General features: G+C 40.7%; 1 pseudogene; it reads right to left on the bottom strand.

Moving 5' to 3' along the window:
- Positions 1-9,218: 9,218 nt before the first annotated feature.
- Positions 9,219-9,767, bottom strand: LOC108790785 (annotated as a pseudogene).
- Between the last annotated feature and the right edge of the window lie 13,172 nt (positions 9,768-22,939).

The raw sequence follows: 22,939 nt of genomic DNA, 5'->3' as shown, positions 1-22,939 counted from the left end.
AAAGTGCAACACCATCCCACTCCAGAATGCACTCAGCACACTAGCCTGCACACTGAGGGCTTGTTCACACCATGTCTGTGCCAGAAAGTTTTTTTTGTCCACACCTGAAATGCATCCTAGTGTATTCCTATGGTATTTCTGGGCTCTGTTTACACTAGTGCAGTCTGTTCCAGTGTGAGGGGAAAAAATGCTGCATGCGCTATTTTTTCTGGTCTGGAACACACCCAACTACATGCAAACACATAGAAAATGCACGCAAATGTACTGGAACACACTGGACTGCATCTGAAAGTACATTTAAGCTTTAAAAAAAAAAACACCAGAACGCATCAAAAATGCATAAAAAACACAGCAAAAATGCACTGCACTGCATTTTTAGATCAGATCCAGATCTGGTCTGGACAAGATGTGAACAAGCAACTTAGCATTTTAGCATGTGAGTTAGTGTGAACAAGCCCTAAAGCTGAGGTTTAGTTCATTGTGGATTCAGCTCCAGTGAAATAACCTATCATCCCTCATCCTGTTGGATACTATAGAAATCTTCTCTCCACTAATGCTGGATTCAACCCACAGCAGTGATCATCTGGCACTGCTCTACAGGCCCTATTGTGAGCTCCTATGCCGTGGTCACGGGTCCCCCAGAGGAGCGTGGGACCCTGAAAACCGCAGCGGGTGGGGGGCGGGGGGGCTTCTGCGGACAGGACCGCCGCTGCTCCTTTCAAGTGATCTAATTAGATCATTTGTATGAAAACGAGCAGCGGCTCCACACTATACATCTAGCTCTGCTTGTCCGGAGCAGGGCTAAATGTACAAAAAAACTGCATGTCCAGGGTATCGGGCGATAGGAATTCCACACCCCTGGGTACACTGCCAGCCCTGCCGCCTCAGCTCTCACACATTTGCTCCATAAGACGCACAGACATTTTTGCCCGTCTTTGGGGGGAAAAAAGTACATCTTTTAGAGCGAAAAATACGGTAATTCCTATGCTCCTTGGCTCCATCTAATGGCCATAATGCAGTGTTACATTACATACATTCGACCTTAAAAGAAAATATATCCAAGAACCTTGGTTTTTGCATCAATTCGCACAGAACAAATGTTTAGAAAGATTCTTTGGGCAAATGGCTCTGCAAATCGGTTATAAATAGACCCCATAATATTCTTCCGCAGAATGCAAAGCAATTTGTGATTGGAGGAGGCGGATCATGTTATTCATCTGCCCTTCCTCCATTCACAGAATACTTCGCATTCTGGAAAATAATGCTACACGCTCTGTGAATGGACAAGTGGAGGGAATGCTTAACAGGTGCAGCTGCTAGTCTCAACCCCTGCAGCCTCGAAAGATCGCCGCGTGGGGAGTATCCAGAGTCAGTGGAAGGAAACTTTCTACAGTAAGCAGCAGCCTGCATGACACGGGGCAGGGGGCACACTTCATTAGAGGTAAGTTATGTCCTTATTGCTGTATCAACAACAACATTTTTAACTAAACTTCAGTTTCAAAGCTTTTAGGGCACAAATTCTGACCAGGGACCCTGTAATAATGATGATCACCTGGTTAGATTGTTGTATTACCAAAAGCCTCTGCGTTGTTGTGATGCAAATGTGAATGGACCCCCGTGACAAAGAACACTGGATGTTGGACGAGCTAAAATCTTCATAGCCTTAGTGCAAAACAGACGCTCTGCATAGGGCATAACATACCGTTAGACAAAGACATAAGTAAAATCCTCAGCACCCTGGTGTAAAATTGGGGACAATATAGCGTAGGACAAAGTAAACGGCCAGCTAGAAATACAGCTTTTATATAATGATGGAAACTGCCAACTAATATAAAAATAAACGCATAGCCGGGCCATACTACTTCATATATAAACAGCAAATATTGCAGTACACCCAAAAATAAAATGTAATCATATATAACAATAAATAGATACAAATCACATCGATTTTAAATGCTTTCATTAAGGCTTCTCCACGTGTAATAAATAATTTGCATGAGCTACAATTGGACACAAAAATAAATCTACTTTCAACCAAAGGAAACGTGAGCTACAAGAATCTGATTATGTTAAGCTTGTCTACCCCTTTCTTTCACAGGAATTAAAATGAAGATTCCTGAAAAAAATGTGTATAGTAAGAAATGAAAACTGAATAGGGATAGGCATGGCTGTGAAACTGATACAGCCTAGAAGTGGAAGCACAGAGATAACAGAAGGAACATATACGGTACCTATAGGAAGGATTTAGATACACAGCAGTCAGCTGAATTACACTCTTAAAGTTTATCTACAGTCATCAGAGACACAGAGAGAGCACTAGGCACAGTTTCTGCAAACACAGAATACAGAATAAAAGAACGATAGAGAATAAACTGGACAAAGAGGAACAATCTACCACGATGGATATTTTCAGTCCCTCACACTATACTAGAAAATTGGTTTTGGGGAAGAGCTTTTTATTGGCACCTACCAGCTCTTTGGGTAAATGTACTATAATCTTTGTTCTCTAAGGCCCCACTCACACTCATAAATGAGGCCGGATTGCTGAGTCTCACAAAACCGTGCTCCATTCAAAGACCTATAACCTTGGCATAATGTCTTGCAAGCCATTTTATGGTAATAGGGAAACAGGTAGAACAATTAAGAATAACAGTGATAGAGCATGTAGAATAATCAAAATGCAGAGACAATGTGTAACAAAAAAATTACAATGGGAGATCCACTGGATTTAAAGAATTAAACCCTCTTTCAAAAGTGGGTCATTTTTATGAATTTTTTTAATGCAATTTTTTTTATGATCATATATTTAATATTTTTTACATATATCTGTTATTTTTTCAGACTAATCATAGTAATACATCCTGGTGGTATCATGTGGCACCTTGGTCTCTCCTGTTTTCAGGCACCAAGTCCCTCTCCTGAGCAAGCCTATACAGGCGAAATGCATCAAGAAACTATTCATCAGCACCCCAAGACCAGGCTTTACCCTATATGCCTTCTATGGATTTGGACTTTATTTATTTTCAGCTATTAATATGTGGTCACCTCTTTTGAGGTGCTAAATTATATTGAACTGGTTTGCCAAGGACCCGTAACTTGGTTTTGTTGCTTTTAATCATGTACAATTTTAAGAGGTGTAATAATAATCAGGGTTATTCACAAAAGGGTGAAGAGTTTGGAGAAGGCCGGAGTGAACAATCTAGGACAACATAGCTGAACTTAAAAGTGACCTGAATTGGAGAATTTTTCCAAATCATCTATGTTGTCCTAGAATCTTTACTTCTCCTGCCTTCTCCAAACTCTTCACCCTTTTGTGAATTATACAAATATATATATGTAAGAATGTTATTACATATATTTTTCATGATTAAAAATTGTTTGTTCATGTTCTGTCTTTTCATTATAATTTGGTTTGTGGCAATTGTTTTGGTTGTACTGCAGTTGTTTTCGTCAAGATCATGCTTTATTTTTGCATTTTTTTTGTAGCAGTCAAGAGTTTATTTATTGGCGTGTAATGACCCGACTGCCGGCTTTGTGATTGGCTGGGAAGCCGGCTCCATGCTGATTAGCTGGGAAGCCGGCTTCCCGGCCAATCAGCATGGAGCCGACCAAACAGCCAGTTCGATGCTGATTGGTAGGGAAGTCGGCTTCCTGGTCAATTAGCACTGATCCGGTTAAACAGCATGGAGTCAGCTTCCCAGCCAGTCAAGAAGCCAGGGGCGGGTAATGACCCGCCTCCCGGCTGCCTGATTGACTGGGAAGCTGGCTCAAAGCTGATTAGCTGGGAACCTAGCTTCCCAGCCAATCTGCATGGAGCCGATCAAACAACAAAGCGACAGCTTTCCAGGCAATCAAGAAGCTGGGCAGTGGGTAATGACATGCCTGGGAATCCGACTCCATGCTAGCGGACATACACAAATATAAATATCGGTACTCGTACTCGATAGCGAAGAAACGGTATTGGTGCATCTCTAATTATTACTCACAGGTATAAAAAACATTATACACTAACATGTAAATTTTTCCTGCCGAGTTCGGATCATTCCTGTTTATTTATTTTTGACTGTTTTATGCATCAACAATTCCCAACGTTAATGTCCCTCTGGGTATGACACTTTTACTTTTTGTTTTTGCTGCATTTGTACCAAATGTCCCTTATACTAGGTACTGTCTGCTCACATTGAGTCGAATCCTGTCCCTTATGGTAGGTACGGTCTCTTTGTATTGAGTCAAATCATGTCCCATGTAACAAGTACTGTCTGTTTGTTTTGAATAAAATCATGTCCCTCATGATAGGTACTTTCTATTTAAACTGAGTAAACTTATTGTGTTCAAAACATAAAAAGGAATTCATATCACTTATATCTGAATAATGTGAAACCTCGCGCCACTACTCTAATCAAGTTAAGCAGCAGCTGAAATCTGTGTGGTCAGATATAACGTATGAAATTAATGGTTAAAGCCAGCTTTTACCATTAATTTCATATCACTTATATTGCTATCTCCTTAAAGTGGATCTTTCTGTAACTTTACAAGCCTGTGTGAATTATGTCGTGACATGTAACAACAGTATAATCTTTCAGAAATTATATCCTCCCTATTATTCAATACCAGTCCTTCAGCTGCAGCCAGTCACATTGCCTAAATGAGATGATGCCATCAGTTTGCTGCAGACAAAAGAAAGTATTTCCTTGGTGTTATGGTAAGCTCAGAGTACATGTCAGGGTTTACCGTTCTCCTCTGAGAATCCCAGCCAGGATTTCCAGAAGATCCGCTACTAATGGATCTCACAGAGTCCAGGCCAGTATGGCTAGTAATAGTAAAAGATTCCAGACCAGGACTTCCAATGTACCCTGAGGCTGGACGTGTCATCTCTGACTAAGAAGGGTATTTAAGCACTAGCTCTGCAAGGAACTGGTGATGTGTCTTTTTGCCAGCTTCCTGTTTGTCTAAAGAGCTCATACTTATGCTGTTTTCTCGTTGCTGACCCAGACTGCCTGACCCTTCTTCGCTTGCTGCCCACCCTGATCTTCTGCCTGGATCCGACTTTGCTCTTGTCTCCTGAGCTATCCTCTGATTAATAATTGCTGACCTGGAACCGTCTGACCACCCTCTGCTAGCTGCCTGCCTTGAACTCTGCCTGGATCTGACTACTGTCTCCTCATTGGAGCCCTCCTGTTCTCGTCCATCCCTTGGCGGGGCAACCCTGGGGATTGCGACCTGCTACCAGCAAGCAGCCAAGACCATCTCCACCATCAGGCGCTCTGGTGAACACCGGCTGGTAGTTAGACTTCGCCCCTAGGGGAAGCCCATGTCACCTGCCAGGGGGTGTCACCCTAACACTTAGGTTCCTTTTTTACCTGACCCTGGATAGATGATCTAATCCTCTGAAACAGAAAAGCAAACAAAAGCATTGTCAGGGGAAGTACTGTGGTCTCTGTGAGATGTCATTAATACCTAAAGCCCCGTTCACATTGAGCGATTTATTGCGCGTTAATTCCCGCGCTCCAATGCATTTCAATGGGGCAAAGGGTCCTGCTGTCGCGGGTCGTGTGTCGCTACAGCAGGACCCTTTTTGGAGCGGAATTAGCCGCGATTCAAGCTTGCTCAATTCAAGCTTGAATGCGATATCACGCGGCAAATCTCGCGATGTCGCACAATATGCAAATCGCGCGACAAACGCGCGATTTGCATATCGCGCAGTGGGAACGGGGCCTAAAGGTCTTACAGATTACTTAGCCACTGCCATTAGGGAATACTGTTTCCATGAAGGGGTGTACTTGGTCGGCAACAATGTTTTGGTAAGTGATACATGTCAAACTAACATCCACATGAATGGCAGGACCCAAGGTTTCCCCAGCAGAGCATTGCCCAAAGCATCACATTGCCTCTGCTGGCTTGCCTTCTTCCCATAATGCATTATGGCACACATCTAGCCATCCACATGATGTAAAAGAAACTGGATTCCTTAAACCAGGGCACCTTCTTCTATTGTTCCGTGGACCAATTTTGATGCTCACATGACCACTGTAGGTGCTTGGTGGTGGACATAGATTAGCATAAGCACCCTGATCGGTCTGCAGCTTTGCAGCCCCATACACAGCAAACTGTGATGTACACCTTTCTATCAGAACCATCATTAACTTTTTCAGCAATTTGAGCTATAGTAGTTCTTCTATTGGATCAGACCACAGGGACCAGCCTTTGCTTCCTACGTGCAAAATGAACCTTGGCTGCCCATGACACCAGTTCTTCAGTTTCCCTCCTTGGACCAATTTTGGTAGTTCCTGACAACTGGAGACCAGGAACATCCCATAAGAGCAGCAGTTTTGGAGTTGATCTGACCCAGTTGTCTACCCATCACAATTTAGCCCTCGTCAAATTGCGCAAATCCGCACGCTTGCTCATTTTTTCTGCCTCCAACACATTAACTTCAGGGACAAAATGTTCACTTGCTGCCTAATATATCCCACCCACTTCCAGGTGCCAGATGTCATTCACTTCACCTGTCAGTGGTCATAATTATGGCTGAAAGGTGTATATAGTCATATATGTCTATATTTTTAATAACTTCTACTTTTCATTGATTTATCCATGTGTACATTGTTCACTTCAAATCTCAACAGCAGATATGCTTATAGCGGTCTCTTAAATGTGAGTCACACAAAAAATGAAATAACATTTACTCTAATAACTAAGAATGTGTACACAGATACAACATACTTTAGTTTCTCTATAAGCAGGAATTCTAATCACATTTGCTAACACGGATATGACTCCTAGAGGAATCAGTTGCAAATCTGCATATAAAATAAAATTATCAAAATATAAAATATATCAAGTAAGTAAAAATCAAACATTTGTGTTAGGTAAATGTTATAATAGTGTACTAACTGAAAATATGATAAAGCTTCCCTTTAAACATACAGGGGCCATGAGAGAGCATGAAATATCGTAGTGTTTGCAGATGTGAAAACCAACAGATGGTAAGCGATACAAAAGCTCCTCTTTATATGAAATGATGTTTTAGTTATTAGGATGGCTATTACTTTTTCATTTAGTGATCAGACCAGTTTATGTTTAATAGCTTAGCCAAAAAGATCACACAGAAATATGGATTTCCTTCTGCATTTAAAGTGACTAGTCTCAAAATGCCTTTTAACACCATACTTGACTTTTATGTGTATTAAATCAGAGCTCAAAGTCTTACTTTAACATACATATTGAAGATGTGTTATTTGAGTTGGTATATCTTTGAGAATAGAAGACAGAGATGGACGGACCACCTCCACAATGGCAGCAGATTGTGCTAAAACCCATTAGATGCTATAAGTATCAGGTCTGCTGAAATCACTGCTACTACCTCGTTTGCCTGATTAAAAATGACGATTGTGAATAGTTCTTAACCCCTTCATGACTGAGGTAAGCTTTGAAGTACGATTCCCATGAAAAATGTTGTATGCTGAGTACCACATATCGGTATTGAAGACGAAAGTCTTTCTTAAGCAATACTGGACCGTGTATGCAGATTGGAAAGAAAACTTAAAAGAATTATGAGGCGTGTGATTTTCACTCATCCTCATAGTTCTAGCCGAACTGTGACAATGAAACTGTCCCAGGTCGGGCTCCGTAGATCAGGTAGTGAGGGAACACATACCGTCGCTCGCTCACTTCTCGATCTATCCCTGCACTCATGGCTCCCTGCAGGGATTCCCCCCCTCCCCTGTCCGATCCTCCAGCGCTGACTGGCAGAACAGACGGGGGCGGGGGTGGGCACAGCTGGCTCTGCCTCTGGATAGGCAGAGCCAGCTGTCAATCCCGCAGCTGGGTGGATCTCGACAGCAATGTCGGGATCCATTCTGGCTGCGGCGTCTCAGTATACCGCGAGCTGCAGCTTTGGGTCACGGGAGAGCGCTAGTTTATGTCTTCCCGTGACTCTTAGGAGAACTATGGGGAAAAGACCTGACCCCATAGTTCTCCTTTAATCTAAAGACCTTGAGCGGTGTACCTTGTATGCCCAATACTTTCCACCCACCCCCCACCATGCCTGCTGGAGCATGCGTAACAGTTGGGGCTGCTTATTGGTTTGATTAACAGGTCCCTACCTTTGTTGCAGATGTGCTGACAGCAGCTCATATGTGAATAAAGTGTTAAAGCTGTTAAACGTATCATTCCTAAATGCAATGTAGCAAAAATGTTACATTTTATTTTCTCAAGTCTTTGATCTGTGTGAACTCCAGCAAGCCCAGTACTGATTTTTTTCATTTCAATCGTCAAGACATGATGCAAGAAAAAAATTAAAGTTAGAGTATTATTTAAGGAGAAGTGTTAACAGCACAAACAGTTCAGAAAAGCAAGGAGAAGGAAAGGGAATGAGGAACAAAGAGGTAAAGAAGATAAAAACAAGGACAGGAACAGAAATAGTCTCCTGTCTGGGCAGCCTTCCAGAAGAAAAGGGAGATAATATAGAAAGGAAAAGAAGAGGAAGAAGAGGACTTTTTTTTTTCTTTAATTTTTGTCTGCTTGCATGAAAAATAGGCTATTATTTCATTTTTAAAGGAGAACTATGGGGTCAGTGTTTTTCCCCATAGTTCTCCTTAGGGTATCGGGAGGACACAAACTTGCGTCCTCCCGTTACCCTAAGCTCAGTATACCGCGAGCTACAGCGGTATACTCAGACGCCCGGATCACGACTGAGACGTCGAGATCCGCCCAGCTGCTGCTCGCGGTATACTGAGACGCCGCAGCTGAAGCGCATCCCGACAATTATGTCTGCATCCGCCCAGCTGCGTGACTGACAGCTGGCTCTGCCTATCTAGAGGCAGAGCCAGCTGTACCCGCCCCCTCCCCCGTCCGTTCCGCCAGTCAGCGCTGGCAGATCGGAGCGGGGAGAGGGGAATCCAGTCCCTCCCCCTGTCATGGCAGAGAACAGTGACAGGATCGAGAGGTGAGCGAACCCGGTATGTGTTCGCTCACATCCCGATCTACTGAGCCGACCTGTGACAGTCTCATTGTCACAGGTCGGCTAGAACTATGAGGTGAGTGGAAATCACTCATCTCATAGTTCTCCTTTAAATAATTTGGTTGCTTTGTCTGGATCATAAACACTATATTCATGTGGTTATAAAGTGGACAAATTGCAGAATAAAAGTTGTACTTTTTTTTCCCCACAAATAATTTTATTTGACCAGAGGATAAGGAGCCAGTTCTTGACTTGCTTAAAAGGTGTTTGGTCTCTTGGTGGTGAAGTGGGGCTTGTGCTAGCGACGCATGAACCCTGTGTGGCAGAGGGACATGATCTTTGAGTCGTGGAACTGCTTGATGGCAGGTCTGCAACATTTGTTGGCAGAAATCACCTCAAACTACATGATCTGAATGGCGTGGGCACAAGCACAATGGTGTGCACCCATATTGCGTTAGCACTGTGTCACAGCACCAGCTGTAGTCAAGTATCTGTACTCTCTCTACATATTGTGTGTTCCACTATGGGAGTCATAGCGTAGCCAGATGCTGAAGTTCTTCACCTTCAGTGGAGACTTCTCAAAAACTTGTCCACAGTACAGAATCTCTCCAGATGCTTACTTCATCTTTTTTGAGTTTATAGACAAAATACCAAAAACGAGACTTTGAAACAACATGGTTGAGTGCAAAAATGTACATACGATAAAGTGGTGGAGTAGGTGCCTTAGCAGTAGGCAGACTGCACCCAATTACTTTGTACTCCCTTAGAGTGCCGGACTCTTTCATGCTGCCTCCATTCCAGTGGAATTTTTTCTTTTAACATTTTTAAATAGGAAAAGGCAGAATCCCCCAAAAGAGATATACAAAACACCAAAAGAGCATGATGTGTGTTCTCATATATTGATAGCAGTCTGTAAAACCTCTCAGCACCAGACCATATGTTAGGGGCCCAAAAAAACAGCATGGCTTTCACTTTGAGAACAACAGCTCAGTGAAAAGCTCTTCTTCTTCTGGAAGGGTTTATGTGCAAACTAGCTGCTTATTATGGTCAGCAGTTCTGTAGCTATTTCATATCCTGTGAATTGGTAAAGGGATCCTTAGGACCCCTTTCAATATTATTGCAACGCTACAACAAGTTAGCTACAACCTGCCCTACATAACTGTTCACAACTGTTATACATTCAGGAAAGTTGAAATCTTTATTTTACAAAAAAAAAATTAATGCAGAGTCACCCGTGATACCCAGTTTTCAAAGAAAGCTGGCTAATTATGACTGAAGATAGGAAGGAGAATGGGCCTCTTCCTATTGTTTCAGCTGTGTATATAATCTGATCTTTCCTGGTAATTTACAGTCAAACAGTCTTTTCAATTTTAACATGTTTTATTTAATTTTGCAAGGTATAAAATACAGTAGTAGTAGCAAATAATAAAAGAAAACAGTGTGTCGCCTAGGTGGTAGGCGGCAAATAACATCATATGAAGATATGGGGAAGGGGTGTAGAACTGTTTTTTTGTTGTTACCCGTTTAGAAATTGTCACCTATTGGCTGCATGTGATATATAAAATGCTTATATGTATTTTTTCATATTTTTCTAACTGGAAAAAAAATGAATTTGAAATTTTAATATTCATCATAAGTAAGCTTCAGAAGCATAATTTTCATCCATAAATCACCTAGAGAGTTAATGACATTAAAACAAGTATGCAGACAGCAAAGTCAGAACTCCTGGTGTGATAGTCCAATATTTGTTCTCTGACGGCAACTTCGTAAGTATTTAAGACTACAATGATGGCCCTAATCTTGCAACCCTACAACGAAGTCGGCAGTGGCAGCTCCTACATTTTCTTTCCTGAAAAAGGAAATTTAAATGTCTAAAGCAGCCACAGACATCACATGGTGGTTGGAAATATGGATACAATCTAATTACAGACACAGTAATGAGTAACCTAAAAAATAGCCAACACTCTTTTCTCCAAAATGGTCAGTCTGGGTTGATGTAAGGGCGTTGCAAGTGTAGACTTGACAACTGCCAACGTATCTGTCCATTATCATCCAGATCAGACAATGATGATGTGATGTTTATGAGTACCTGGAGGCCCGTGTTGAACTTGCCCTTTTAGGTTACCTTCATGTAACAACAGGGGCATCAGGAAACATTGAAATAACATGGTATTTCCCTGCCAAGTCGGTTTATATAAAGCAGTCATATAAGCATTAGATTTCATATTAGGATACCGGTTCAAAATCTCTTTATCTGTGTTTTTCTGTGTCCTGTCTACTCTGTGTCCTTACTTGTATATTTTTCCGAGAATAAAACTTACGCTCGAGCTTTGAAGCATCCATATTTTTTCTGTAGATGTTGAATATCGTATAGTATCATCATATGTCAAAAATAATTTTTACCAGCCATCTAGCCTGTCATCCCAGACTAACAGAGCTGGGACAGTGGGATCGCGGGATGTGCTTTGATTGACAAAAGAAAAGTAGAAGCAAAGGGACAAAACCCTCCGCAGCAGGCACTGTGATAAAGAATAATAAAGGGAAGGGGCTTTCTCTTCAGAGGAGGAAGGTCATCCAAATGATAGGAATAAAATAAACAATGTTTGTGAAGTTTGCTTTTCAAAAGCATTCTGGGCCTCCTGCCTCCATGGTGTGCTCAGCACTAGGAATGTTTGATATCGCACACTTTGAAATGATGATATATTCATCGCTGTATACTAACCAAGTAAGTTGCTAAACAGCATCAAAGAACAAATCAAAGGGCCAGATCGGAGGCTTTTAAAGGTAATAAGGGATGTTCAAACACAGCGCTGAGTTTGGATATTTTCAGGCGTCCATAGAATCATGCTCTGCAGGAAATAGCGTGAGAAAGGATTTCAGTGTTGGATTGCTTGCTGCTTATTATGAATGATGCTGCCTAACTCATTATGTGTGTGTGTTTTTTTTTTTTTACTAGTTTGCAAGGACACAGCACCATACATGAAAGGACTGTAAGCTGAAAAACATGTCATTCTTCTCATCAGAGAAGCAAAGTACAAAATGAGCTAATTTTCTTTCTTCCTCTTTTGTGACAGAGGTAGCTTTAAATACCTCTGAATAGCTAAAAAGGCTGGCTGTTTTCTGAGAAAGGGTCAAAATGTCTCTGAACCCTAGGTACCAGTCTGGTTTCATCCAATACATCTGTGAGGCCTCAAAAGTTGTTTTTTTTCCTCTGTGAATCCTTGTTGTTCTTTTAATCAGTGATCGGAACAGCAGAGCTATAGAAATCTACTTGAAGATCTCTGTAAAGTGAAGTTAGTGTTTGCTTTGGACTTAGTTGTACAGGAACAATTTTGCTAAATAACTTCAGAAATATGTACTTGTATAGGAAAGCTATTAAAATTTTGGTGGGTGAGGCCTGGTTAAACAATTACACTTTTATTAATATTGTTTGTAAAATCTAAATCTATTCTAAATCTAGCAAGTGGTCATTGACAGAGTTCTTCCATCTGCCCTCAAGTATCTGTTCTCCACTGAGTCCATGTTTTACATTTAGCCTATGGAACAGTGCGGGAATCTCACTACAAACACATCTGGTATATTCTTAACAGGGTAAAAACAATAGCGATTTCCTAATCTTTCCAAGCGCTATTCCTCCTCGATCAGCTTAAGCCAACTGAGTCTGTGGTAGCCGTGATATTTTCACCTGATCAGTCTGTCATCTTATGTCTGTGGTCAGCTATAAAGTGCTTTAAATATCTAGCACTAAAAAGAGACATTGTCACCAGACCATTCATTTCCACATCAACCTTCCCATAAGTTTATATGTGCATTTAATATTATACATATTATTTACCTGTAATATCCTTTAATGCAGACTTTCAAAACCTCTAAAACTGCTGCTGGTCACCAGAACCTTGAATATGGTGTCAGTAGCTTTAGCAGACTTGGAGTTGTCACTTAAGTGACCTTCTAAAGCAGGAGTAGTGAACTAAAATCCATGGAGGTCTGAGGAGTAAAATTTTCAATAAGCAGAGGTGCAAATCATGGTCCCGACAGAACGGCCACTCAGGGCGTGTCAGTACCAATGTCCTACACTGCAATGCACAGCTGCTGGTGTGTGTTCCCAGGCACAGTGCATCCCACATTTTATTTCAAAAAATGTTTTTGTTAGAACTACATCACATACTACTTGTGCATACAAATGCATGCCCTGAAAGCAAGTGTTTATTCAAATCAGATGCAAACAGGCTTGGTTTTGATTTTTGCACATAAAAACTGACATAAAAAACTACTCACATGGTAATCACTGAATGAATGGTACAAGGCAGACCCCACCAAAAGCTGCCTTGCTAGATGACGCGTTTCGGCGATATACCCCCTTCCTCAGAGCTAACAAATTGTAAAAAAGATACAAATAAATAGGCTGGGTGAACACCACGGGACCAAACCCATGTTCCCCCAAAAAGGTGGCAGCTAGCAAGGCAGCTTTTTGTGGGGTCTGCCTTGTACCATTAATTCAGTGATTACCATGTGAGTCGTTTTTTGATGTCAGTTTTTATGTTCATTGATTAATAAACAGTAATACACGAGGACAAGGCGCTGTCTGTTTGTTTTGCATGTCTTGTGAGGAAACTTTCCAATGGCCTTTTAAAGACGCCAGCCTGCAAACGATTGTTGTTGAAGAACATTATTGGGAGTCTGCTGAGCGCTTTGGTGTGCAGTTGTCTAGCCCACCAGACAAGAGGATACCTTCTAGGGCATCACATCACCTAAGAGTCTCTGCAAATAACAGGTCCCTTCCTGTCCTGCGTTCCCACTTCCCCATTCACCCTCCCCACCACTCTCCAACCTACCCTCATTCCCTTGTCTCCATCTCCCTTAGACAACCCTCCCCCATTGGAAATGTTATAAGGTTACCCTTATCTCACTGCACTGAATTAAAGGGGAGATAACTGAAGCTTTCAGTTTCCCTCTGCTAGACATTCATTTCCCCGTAGACCCTTTTATTGCACATAAACTTACCTCAAATATTGCTATCTATGTAACCAGCAGTTCCCATTTTCTTTTGGTAAATATATATGGATGAAATGTCTCATACAATTTGCTTACTGTGATACTGACTATACTAGCAAGATTTTTCTTGTACAACCTGATAAAATAATTATGAGAAATACATTCTGTAATTATGCTTTATACAGTATATAATCTGTGAACAATTTTAATTATTTAAAGGTAAGCTATAATGGGTTTTGTTCATTTTTATATTTCTTATTTGTTTATACATGGTGTTTCCATAGCATTTACCATTCAGAGCATATCAGGTTTGTTACCAGAATAGCTTGGTTCTACTTTTTCACTCATTGGCTGCCTCTAACAAGAAATCTTTACAGGTCTATATAAGCTAATAGAAGGAGGGATGTGTTACTTCTCAAATTCATTTAGCTATGTGTAAATAGACATGAATACATTTCACAGGCTTTTCATAACATAGTAGTAAATCACTGGACGTGGTATTTAAAATACAAGACATGGATGATGCAAAATATGACTCATAAGAAATTGTGAGAGAAGGCACTCACACTTAAAGCCCAACGCTAGTCAAAAAGTATTTTTTTTCCTACCCCTCTCTCCCACCCACCTCTAACCCATCTTGATAGGCTTTTGTTGCTCTTTACCTTTTGAAGTCAGATACACTCAACTAAGTTTCCCCACTAGGTCCCCCACCACTGCCATGTCCGGGTGGGGGAACCGTGAATCCAGTGGTGTGATGGCATGGCACCTGAGACTGCCGGCCCCCTTCACTCCCCTCCGTTGATGCTGGTCCTCTTCTGGATCCTGAGAGTACCCTGGTCAATGGACATCCATGTCCATGTCCTGAAGGAACTGAAGTGGACCCTCACAGAACCCAAGCAGGGGCATGGGAGCGAGGGGTGTGTGGGTGGTAAAATGTATCCTGCAGTTGGGCCTTAAACTACTAGGATGTACACTAAATGTAATATTTGCACAAGCTTGTACATAACTAAAGCAAAAAAAAATAAGTATTTGAGGAACTCATTTTTTTGACTGTTTGCAAGTGATATCAATATGTGTTAATGTTTTGAATATCTTGTTTGGAAATATAGTTTGTCATTTTAGATGTACATGGGGAAGCCATATTTGCTCATTTCATATGCAGACTCTGCTCGCTGCACCTGGTTTTGTTTTTTTTGTTCCTTTTAATAATGCATGTCTATAAATTGGCTGACTCATGGAAAACCATAAACTCCCCTTGTGGCTGATACTGTATCATATCTGAACCGTTACAGGAAACATAGTGATACCACTGAGACACTGTAAGCTCCCCATAGTGGCTTGTCTTTAAAGTGACATTAAACCCTCAGATTTTTCAACATAAAACAATACTGTAATGTGTGCCTTACTGTAATCCATGGTTGTTTCCCTTCTCTTTGCTGCTCTTCCTTTTAAATCTGTATCTGTTCTCATGCTGGGCAGAACTTCTGTTTTACAGCAGACTGCCTTGTCTCAGGAATGGATACACGGTGTCTGTGTATACGTTTCTATAGGCTTGAAACCTGAGCCAGCACTACAGGAAGAGGCACTGAGCTAAAAAGGGAAGTTCTTCCCAAGCATGAGAAGACATGAGGGTTTAAAAGGAAGAGCAGCAAAGAGAAGGGAAACAACCATGGATTACAGTAAGGCACACATTACACTATTGGTTTATGTTAAAAAATCTGAGGGTTTAATGTCACTTTAAGGCTCCATATTTAATACACCAACCAAAATATGATATAGCAAGATTGTAAAAATGTGGGTCATATAAAAAAAAAAGAATTTGCTGTAAACATTGCAGTAGTAACTGCTCTCTGCAAACACACTATATACTTTTCCTTTGGAGTTTGTTGCTATGCTGGGTGAATTTTAAGATAAAGGAATATTCTCATGAAATATATATTTTAAGCAAGTTAGTGATGTGAAATGACATTAGCTGGAGCTCCTGAACAAGGATTTATTGTGGGACACGCTACCAGTGTACAGGCAGTTCTGGGAAGATCACCAATTACTTGCATAGCAGGAGCGTCTTCAAACGTTCTGCCACAGTCTGCTCACAGCAGTGGATTAATTTCATTAATGATTTCCTGTAGAATGAAGATAAACTAAATGAATGAAAACAAAGCTGGGACTCATTTACAAGGATGTCACAGTCTGCCATACAAAGTTTTACACCAAACGACTAAATATCGCTCATTACTTATTAGGTTTTATCTCTCCTTTCTTTCTTTCGCCAGTCAAGAGCAAAGTAGTTCACGCTTCCTTTTTTTTAGAAAATTGATTTAAATTAATATTTTACTTGAAGGAGGAGTTTGTTTGTTCATTTATTATGCTTTCACAGTTGTTCCAACAATAAAATGGCTTTGAAACGTAATTAAAGAAGTTGTTTTATGAAACATTACACCGAGAACAGATCTAGGGAGAGCTACTCATTAACAATTCCCATGTTGACAGTTTATTGTGAACAGGGCCAGTGCAAGGATTTTTGCCTACACAGGCGAAAGAGCTAGTGGTGCAGAGTGAATATATATACACATACACAGTATATATGTATTCGTATTTCAGTCAGCATCTTCTAGCCATGATCTCCATTTAATAACAGCATGCATTCCACATTGGGGCAGAGTGATTGCAAGGAGTGTATAAAATGTATGGTCAGAATTACCTGTATATGTCACCTAGGAATGATAAATTGTAAGCTTTACCTTCTTTCCATTTATGTTATTATGTGGTAGTCTTGGGTCTTGTTCAAAAAGGAATAAAAGCTAGAAAGCCATGCATAGGTCCCCTGTCTGACTCCATCTATAATATGCTACACAGAGTTCATCCCCTGAGAGGGCTCAGAGACTGGTAGATTTATTAATAAGGGATTTCCCCTCACGTTGGAGAGATCTCCTCTCACTTCCCGCTGTGTCTCTGGGAAAGTAAAGGGAAATTTTCCTAATAAGACACAGCAGGGGTTTAAACCATTACCTACTGCAACCAAAGCTAAAAAGAAATTGAAAGTTTTGACTTTAGATATACTTTAACCTTTACGCCGTCATGAACTGCCTTCAATTTTGCACATCAGGTGGTCAGAACAATTATACTATTTTTCACACTTACAATACCGACTTGAAAGTTTGTGAAAGGTCCCCCCAAAGCATATTTTTTTTTGAAAGTGCAGAACTGGTAAGAGTAAAAAATGGTACTGTTCATTATGTATGTAACAGAATAGTTGGCCAAATGTTTATCAAAGAATAAACACACTAAAATTATTGGTGCACACTGAAACATAATTTCAAAAATTACTAAATATACCATATGAAACTAAAAAAACAAAATCATAAATAGGCAAATTCCAATGAAAACATTTACAACTTTGTATATTGTATAGGACAGTGTATGCCAATGCGCGTGCGCATTATCATGAATTAGCGTGCATGTACGTTTTGGCACCAAAAAGCCTACTTAAACACAAGCATTACTAAAGAGAGTTGCTGGGTGGTTGTCATCCTCTGTACCTTGACCTGTGTTCTGGCTCCCAGATGCTCTGACATGGTTTGATGACCCTGCCACGTCTTGACCCCTTTTGCAGATCCTGGTCTCACTTCCTCCCTGACCGTTCTGGCACTTCTGCTGCTCGGCTGTTGCTGAACCTGGCTTGTCCAAACTATCTTCTTCTGGGCACCTGCCATTTCCCAGTCCGTCTGCTGACCTCCTGCTGCATCTGAACTCGCTACAGGCATCAGTGCCACTTCATGTCCTGCACCAGGTACCGGATAGAGGGAGAGTAGACATGACCAGTATTTGTTACAGAACGCTCGTGCACAAAGTGCAGGAGTTGTTTTAGGCTGGATTACCGCACACATCTGGAAGAAATACACATGGTACACTATTCAAGTAAGAATAAATGTGCCTTAGACAATTTACAGTTGGTGGGGGTGCTCTCCGCACACCTTTCAGCAGTCCCGGCCAATTAAAAAAGGTGGTGCTCGCAGTAACTATCACGGATGGCACCGTGCAAAACACAAAGTAGAAGAATGTAGGTCACCAGCACTCAAAAATAATTCAAAAATGAATAAGTCCTTTTTATTGGACAATTGTGTCACGACAATCAAAGAGCCGACGTTTCGGGGCCACGCAGGGTCCCTTTTTCAAGGCAAAAGATGTGACAATTTAGACATTTTTTTAACCGAGATTTTGCCTTTAAAAAGGAGAGCTATGAGTAGAACGAAAATCACTCATCCTCATAGTTCTAGCTGACCTGTGACAATGAAACTCTCACACATCGGCTCAATAGATCAGGAAGTAAGCAAACACATACCGCCGCTCGCTCACTTCTAGATCATCTCCCTGCAGGGAGCGGTGACTGTCAGATCCTCCAGCGCCGACAGGAGGAACGGACTGGGGAGGGCACAGCTGGCTCTGCCTCTAGAAAGGCAGAGCCAGCTGTCACTTACGCAGCTGGGTGGATCTTGACAGCATTGTCTGGATCCGTCCCGGCTGCGGCGGTCTCCGTATACCACAAGCTGTAGCTCACAATATACTGAGCTTTGGGTCACGGGAGGGCGCTAGTATATGTCCTCCCATGACCCTTAAGAGAACTATGGGGAAAAGCATTTACCCCATAGTTCTCTTTTAAGATATTTTAGGGCAAATATAAAGAACTGTCTAAAATAATTTTTCTTCCCTAATATTAATCTCTAAAAAGGGGAAAACCTCAGGTAACCTCTGTGAGACTTATGGTAAGGTTCCCATCTATTGGTATTGCTCCCTACCTGCGAGCAAGCTGCATGTGCAGGGCTGATGTTCTGTATCTAGCTCCTGAATGTACACAGGCTAACAAAGGAATGACTCAGGTAGAGCAATTAACACCATCATCTTTGTAGCACTTGTTTTCCGGGCAGCCTTTCATTTCAACATATCATAAGGCACCAGAGACATTCTGCATTATCTTCCTTATTAATAGCAGCAATAAAGTTACATCCACTCAGAGAATATGTCCCCATTTACAATCGTTTATGACAAATAAAAAGTCATGTGGAGTGTCATTTAGCATTTTATCTAAATTCTGCTTTAATTAAAATTGTCTGCTCTTCTTTCATGTTACGATTCAGTGAACCTGCGTTTTAAAGATATTAGATGGTACTCGCAGGATGCAACCTGCACTGAGAGAAACGGGAAGTACAGAGTCACTGACCCTGTACAGGTACAAAGATCAGTTCTCAACGTTAATGGCTACATATATGTTCCAGGTAAAATATTTAGAGAGTATTGAAGTTTTGAAAGTTAGCAAGATAAATGGCATTTTACGAAGGTGGCCATCAATGGAAACCTACATATTTCTCTTAGCACAGGAATGTATTAGAGCAGAAATATGGGAGCAGAATTAACTGTCAGGAAAAGCAGTAAAAAAATAAAACTGGTCCTTATTTACCCTTTATTAACCTTAATCAACTGCTAATTAACTCCTTGTTCCCCTAGTTTTATTTTTAGCTAATTTTTAAGTACTCACCCAAATACTCCGGATGCTTATTGCGATACTTGAACTTTTGGTATCAGGAAGCTGTGCGGCGAGTTAGTACATGTCTGACTTCCCGCCCGGCTTCCTCATGGGATGGAGCCGGCTTGCCAGGCAATCAGGAATCCGGGCGGCATGTAATGACTCGCCCCCCCAGCTTCCTGATTGGCCACAAAGCCTGCTCAATGCCTCCTGGCTAATCAAGAACCTGGGTTTGCCAGTCATTACATGCCGCCTGGCTTCCTTAATGGGACTTCCGGTATCAGTATTTGGGTATTGGTGAGTACAGAAAAAAAATATCTGCACTCAATAACGAAAAACTGGTATCGGTGCATCCCTAGTTTTAACCATTAATATCGAAAATTTTTATTTTTTAGTGTCATAGTAAAAGAATGCTCACAATTTTAAAAGCAGCACCTTTATTAAATTTGTAAACAACTTCACCTTGCTTTGTACCAGAAACCAGAAAGTAACTATACTGTCATTATAAACAGGACAAACTATAGAATGAAATGTAAACTTTTTATGTACTGTACAACTAGTTTGCAAAAGTACCTCATCTTATTATTTCAATTTTGTATAGTTATGGATATAGTAGGGAAGAATTCCAACCAGTCAGATATTTATCGCGCCCTTTAGGCAGATTTTTCCCTCTATCTGACCAGTAATAGACAGGTACAGAAACAACCTCAAAACTTCTCTATCCTCCCCAAAAATTGGGTTTTAGATACACTTTAACTATTGATTATTTACAACATTTTGCTAGCATTGTAATGAAGGATTTTGTGATTAAAGTATTAGTAGTTTGAATGGCATTATTCTGTATAGTTCCAGTGCAGCTTCTGTAGATAACATGATACTTGTATTTCTAGTTCCATTTTAATGTTCTAAATGGCCAATCTGAATATTTTTACACTTTTAAATGTGCTAAAAATTATTTAGTCAACCTAATTTTATTTCCCTTTTGTTTCCTGAGCGTTATTTATAATTCAAGTTGACGTGCCTGAACAATGATTCTCTGCTCTAAATTCTAGTGCAGTGTTACACTGGTGGATTATCTATTAGCACTTTTTTAATGTTTCCCTGTGAGCAGAAAGCTTACATCATTGCCCAAAACATGGCTTTGGTGACACAGATTGAGACCCACTAAGGAGATGCAGTTTGAGTGTGGCTGGAGGGATGAACCCACTGCGAACTCAGATTTATATACACTTCAATGAGTTCTGCTTTGTACAAATCCTTTCAGCTCGATATATGTCTACCTGTTCTAGGTCAGGGACTTAAAGGAGTTCTAGAGTCTCAGCATTAACTATCCTGTTATAACATCAGCATTGTAATAGGAATACATACTAGAGCTGTTTTGATAATGCAATCAAAGCTTACTTGAAAACATTTATTTTATGCAGTGAGTGCTGCCTTCTGTCTGACCATGACTTTCAACAACTTCCTGGCTTCCCAGTGTGCTTTGCATTTCTTTCACTGCTGCCTTATGTGAGTGAATCTCGATTTCTCAAGACTGTATAGCCCATAAGGCACTGCTTCCAGCAAGCAATGATAATGTTACAATGTTCAGATATTGAGTTGTAGCTCAGAAGGAGGTCATGTGAGTTGTGACACAAAGTGTATGTTCACAGGGCTGAGTGAAATTGTGGTAATGCATTAAGTACATCCAGGGGCGTATTTACCACGAGGCAAACTAGGCGCTTGCCTAGGGCGGCACCTTCCTGGGGGGCGACCGTAGGCAAACGCCCAAGTTGTGAAGAGGAGTTAAGGTGACGGGGGCGGCCGAAGCTTGGCTTGCCTAGGGCAGCCAAAAACATAGATACGCCACTGAGTACATCCTATAGGCATCTTCAATAAAAGTAAGTTTATATACTCCTAGATTAATATGGTTATTAGGAGTGGGATAGAACTTATGGAAATTCAATATAGAAACACATTTAATTTGTAGTTTTTGACCATAGCCACCCTTTGAATAATTGAAGCCACAAGAGTCGCAAAGTTAGCATCTTCAGGAGAATATCAAGTGTCATCCCATATGTCTCATAACAGGTTTGCATCAACATAAACCCATTATGCCAGAAATACATGGGCTGCAATTGCCGACTTCCTTCTGAAAATGCCAGCTGCCAGTAGCTTCAATACTTTCCGAGTCACTGCCCAGGAACAATTATGCATAAAGTAAACTGATCTACATACTATTTCTAGTTCAATGGCTCAAAATGCTAAAGTCAGATCATGGAGGAGAGCCAGGCAACTAGCATTATCCTCAGCAGCACAGCAACTGCAACGTATGCACACTGCCTGTCCAAAAAAAAAAAAGTCACGCTCTAATATTTCATGGGACCGCCTTTAGCTTTGATTACGGCAAGCATTCACTGTGACATCATTTTGATAAGCGTATGCAATGTCACATTTATTTCTGGAGAGTTGCTTTCATTTTTCACCAAGATCTCGAAGTGATGATGGGAGAGTGGGACCACTGCGTAAAGACTTCTCCAGCCCATTATTATTATTACATAGTATTTATATAGCGCCAACAGTTTGCGCAGCGCTTTACAATATAAGGAAGACGACATTACAATCACAATACAATTCAAGACAAGATAATAGGGAGGGCCCTGCCCCTGAGGGCTTACAAGCACATCCCAAAGATTTTCAATGGGGTTAAGATCTGGACTTTGTGATGGCCAATAAATGTGTGAAAATTATGTCTCATGTTCCCTGAACCACTCTTTTACGATTTAAGCCTGATGAATCCTGGCATTGTCATCTTAGAATATGCCTGTGCAACCGGGAACGAAAATATCCATTGATAGAAAAACCTGCTCACTCATTCAGGTAGGCAGCTGACCTCATTTTTTGGGCCCATAACATTGCTGAACCTAGGCCCATTATCCAATGGAAGGCTATTACTATTTGCTTAGCTAAATCCAAGTGGTAACTTTTGTGGACAAGCAGTGTACAGTGTACAGTTCTTATGAATGTTTACTTTCAGCATAATAAACATTTATGCATGTGTTCTCTTTGGCTGAAAACATTAGCGAATAAATGCAGGAAAACACAACAACAATTCAACAAAACAAAGTTTTATTGATTTTTTTTTTTTTTATCTTTACACATACAATGAAAATAGAAAAATAAAAATACAGATGAATTTCAGAAAAAGTGTGCAAGCTCTTTTTTTGCAGTCCAACGAATTTGGTGCATTTTTTGGTACTTTTGTAATTTAGCAGAAACATTAGATGGTTTTGAAAAAGAAAAGAAAAAAAATGCCTAAATGCCACTATATTCCCATTTTCAGATCAGTTACCAAAAATGTGTGTGAAACTTTTTCATTTTAATATCCTATATTTACAGTATTGTATAGCACAGTTGTCTAGCTGGAATATAAACAAGCTATGTTCCATTCGCATTAATGTGTCACCAACTCAATGAATATG

Source organism: Nanorana parkeri, unplaced genomic scaffold, assembly GCF_000935625.1.
Source record: "Nanorana parkeri isolate BGI_ZX_2015 unplaced genomic scaffold, ASM93562v1 scaffold502, whole genome shotgun sequence".
NCBI classification, from domain to species: Eukaryota; Metazoa; Chordata; class Amphibia; order Anura; family Dicroglossidae; genus Nanorana; species Nanorana parkeri.
Note: the sequence above shows the minus strand (reverse complement) of the source record. Positions and strands in the feature narration are given on the sequence as shown.